Source organism: Malurus melanocephalus, unplaced genomic scaffold (genome assembly GCF_030028575.1).
Source record: "Malurus melanocephalus ecotype Western Australia unplaced genomic scaffold, MMel_1.1 scaffold_735, whole genome shotgun sequence".
Lineage (NCBI taxonomy): Eukaryota > Metazoa > Chordata > Aves > Passeriformes > Maluridae > Malurus > Malurus melanocephalus.
The window spans coordinates 13,035-16,903 of record NW_026623967.1 but is presented as its reverse complement, the minus strand read 5'-3'; the positions used below and the strand labels follow the sequence as shown (position 1 = coordinate 16,903).

The 3,869-nt window shown below is 43.7% G+C and overlaps 1 long non-coding RNA gene across 1 annotated transcript; it reads right to left on the bottom strand.

Annotated features, from left to right (window-relative positions):
• Positions 1-556: 556 nt before the first annotated feature.
• LOC130584611 (uncharacterized) lies at positions 557-3,417 on the bottom strand. Its single transcript, XR_008966519.1, has 2 exons — positions 3,388-3,417; positions 557-905 (listed from the first exon to the last, which is right to left on the bottom strand). It is a non-coding gene; the product is annotated as an uncharacterized LOC130584611 (long non-coding RNA).
• Between the last annotated feature and the right edge of the window lie 452 nt (positions 3,418-3,869).

Below are 3,869 nucleotides of genomic sequence, written 5' to 3'. Positions count from 1 at the left end.
CGCCTTTCATTTCCAGCACTGCGGACACTGTCAGTGTGACACCAGCACAGTCATTTTCTGGCCCAATGTAAACTTCTGTGCCTCCTGAATGTTCATCATGACTGCTGCAACAGCTCTGAGGTACCCCGGCCATCCTTTGGCTGCTGTATCTAGTTGCTTAGAGAAATAAGCAACTGCCCATTGGTACAGACCCAGGTCTTGTGCTAATATTCCTAAGGCAATTCCCTGTTTCTCATGGGAGAACAGAAAGAATGGTTTACTCACGTCTGGACGTCCTAGAGCTGGAGCTGACATGAGGGCATTCTTTAGCTGCTCAAAGGCCTTTGTGGCTTTCTTTGTCCACTGGAGATCCCTCTGTTCCGTGTTTATGAGAGCATATAGGGGCTTTACAAGTAAACCATAATTATAAATCCAAAGTCTGGACCAGCCCGTCATTCCCAAGAATGTTCTGAGTTCTTTCACAGTCTGAGGTTTTGGGGTCTGGCAGATGGCTTCCTTGTGATCCTGCCCCAAGCTCCTTTGTCCTGCACTGATCTCATAGCCCAGGTAAATCACCTTTATTTTTTCATTACTTGGGCCTTTTTCTTGGAAACCTGGTATCCCTGCAGTCCTAGGAAATTTAGCAGATTTACCGTCCAGGTAAGACAGGCCTCTTCAGTCTTGGTAGCTATCAAGAGGTCATCCACATACTGCAACAGTTTTCTTTCTGATGCTGGGACCTCCCAGGATTCTTAAGTCCTTGGCAAGTTGATCTCCAAATATGGTAGGACTATTCTTGAACCCTTGAGGCAACACTGTCCAGGTGAGCTGGGTTTTACGCCCGCTTTTAGGGCTTTCCCATTCAAAAGCGAATATTTTCTGGCTGGCTTCATGGAGAGGGAGGCAAAAGAAGGCATCCTTCAAATCTAGAACAGTAAGCTAAATTAACTCCGGTGTTAATTCAGTTAATAACATATATGGATTTGCCACTACAGGGTAGAGATCTTCCGTAATCTTATTTACAGCCCTTAAATCCTGTACTACCCAGTATGATCCATCAGGTTTGTGAACGGGTAGTATAGGGGTGTTAAATTCAGACTGGCATTCTCTCAGTAATCTTAGCTGCAAAAAGTTTTCTATTACTGGGCTAACTCCTTCTCTATCTTCTTTTTTAAAGGATATTGTTTAACTCTAACTGGCTGTTTTCCCTCTTTGAGTTTAATTTGTATGGGAGGCACATTCTTAACTCTCCCTGGAACATCAGTAGCCCAAACCCCAGGAAATACTTGATTTGTTATTTCCTCACTAATTCCTTCTTCGGTCTCAGGGGTTGTCAATATTAAACTTAAGATTTCTACATATTGTTGATCATTCACCTCCAGAGTAATTCCCCTATTTTTAAAGACAATGGTTGCTTGTAATTGTTTCAATAAATCCCTACCCAAGAGTGCTTTTGGGGAATTGGGCATATATAAAARCTTATGAATTCCCCATTGTTTCCCAAGTTTATACTTCAAAGGTTTACAAAAATAAGCTTTTTCAGAGTGACCAGTGGCCCCTTTTACCATGATACAATCATCCCCCACAGGCATCAGAGCTTTTTTCAAAACTGAATAAGTTGCCCCCGTATCTACCAGAAATTCTACTTTTTTCTCCTAGCTTTACTATAACCAGGGGATCTGCTAGGTTGGAATCCCCGGTCCTCTTCAGTCTTCCCTCACATGTGCAATCTCTTTCTCCTCAGAATTATCCCATCTCTTATTGGGATACATATTCTTCCTCTCTGGGCATTCATTCTTCCAATGCCCAAATTTGTTGCAATATGCACACTGGTTTTTGGCAGTTTGGTTTTTCCTTGGTTCTGACTCTTTTCTGGTTATTCCCTTCTACATTTTTCCACCAATGTTACTAACTTTTTGACTCCCTCTTTATATTTTGCTTCTCCAAGCTTCATCTAATAATACCTCCAAATTTCTACTCTCTGTTGAATGCAGTTTCTGGAGTTTCCATCTAATGTCCCACTGTGATTGGGCCAAAAAGAGAGACACTAGCTGTTGTATCCCCACCTCTGACCCAGGGTCCAGTGTTGTGTTTCTACACATAGGATTTTTTTAAACGTTCCAGAAAGTCAGTTGGGTTCTCGGACGGGCCCTGTTTGATTGCATACAGTGCTGACCAATTATTGGTTTTAGGCATTGCCTTTTCCATGGCTTTTACGATCCACTCCTGATAAGCCTGTAGTTCAGCCATTTCAGCTGTTCTATTTGGATTCCATTTCAGGTCCTGGAGTGGCAAATATTCTTTGTGATCCTCTTGTCGTACTTTATAATAATTTTCAGCCAAATCTTGTGCTGTTTTCAAAATTAATTGGTTTTCAGTTCCAATAACAACTGAATATCATTCCAATCGGGATTATGTTGTTTCATTATAAAACGTAAATGTTTACTTACGATTAGTGGATCGGTTCGATAATCTTTTGAAATCTTTTTCCAAGCTTCTATGTCAATAGTAGAAAAAGGTACCTTGATCAGCACTGTATTGCCCTCAGGCCCTACTGCCTCCCCTAGGGGTACTTGCAGGACCTGCCTTCTCTTCCCCCGTGTTCTGGCAGAGACCGGGCTCCCTGCTGGAGACAGCGTGTCCTCCACGTCTGCCTCATCCTCTCGCTTCCTAGGAGGGGGCTTAAGAAAATCAGTTAATTCTTGTTCCTGTGCTGCTGCCTCATAAACCTTGTCTGGTTTAGTACATCTTTGACCTATATTGCATGCTGAACAGCACTTCTTAAGTCTGCTTTTAGTAGCTTTATTTTCTTTTTCCAAAGCCAGTACTATGCAGCACCATCCCACAGTCTCTCTGCCACTCAGGGTGATTTCGGAGAGTAAAAATCATATCTGCGTAGGAGACTTCGTCCCAGTTTTCCTCTCTACTCAAGAACAGCATTACCTGCAGGGGGTTTTATAATCTAAAGATCCAAAAAGTGGCTAYTTTGCCCCATAATCTAATTTATATAAACGCCACCAATTATTACAATACTTAATAAGAACCTTCTTACTTTCTATTCCTCTTGTTCTGACTATTTCCTTCCAGTGTACTAATGTACACCCAAGGTGGGGGGAGGTTTGCCATTATTTCTTTACCCTGACTATTTCCCATTTTATTCCAGTGTTATATTACTCACTCCAGATCACCTGTATTATATTAACCACTTTTTGTGTACTTTTTATCGCCTCGGGTAAAACCACTGGAGTGGGGGGGGATGTCCCAGGGTTATTGTTCCCTTCCCATTTTTCCCTCCCCGCCCCGTTTAACCACTGCAGCTTAAACTATCATACACAGCATGCAACCACATGAYACACAGTCACAGCAAACACGCATTACACAATAAAATAAAGAAGAAATACAACTTACTTCCTGACTCCGGGCTCTCAGGAACYGCCACTTCSTGGTTCCGGTCTGTGCTTCACTTCCAGGATCCGGGTCTCCACATACACTCACACACACTCAGTCACGGAGCTCCATACAAGCACACAACCAGGTTCTGCCCACCCTTTCTCCTGCCTCCTAATACAGTCATTGGCAGGCCTGTACTCAGGTAGTAGCAGAACTTTTTGCTCCGGTCCCACTCGGCAGACCGTTACGAAAAACCTTTCCTGGCCAGCAACCTCGCTGGCGCTTGCAAGCCTCCTCAGGGGCCATTGTGCACGAGGAGTCCCCGGCGTCTTACCAACCCCTGGCTACGCGTACGCCCTGTAGACTTCCTGATAAACATATATGATAGACATACYGTTCCTATGAAGCGCCAGTGGGTACTTGCTCTGCCTGGGCGGTGGACATACAAGAAGCAGAATTCTTCCAGGATAAAACACCTGGGGCACGCCAAAGAGTCCCGA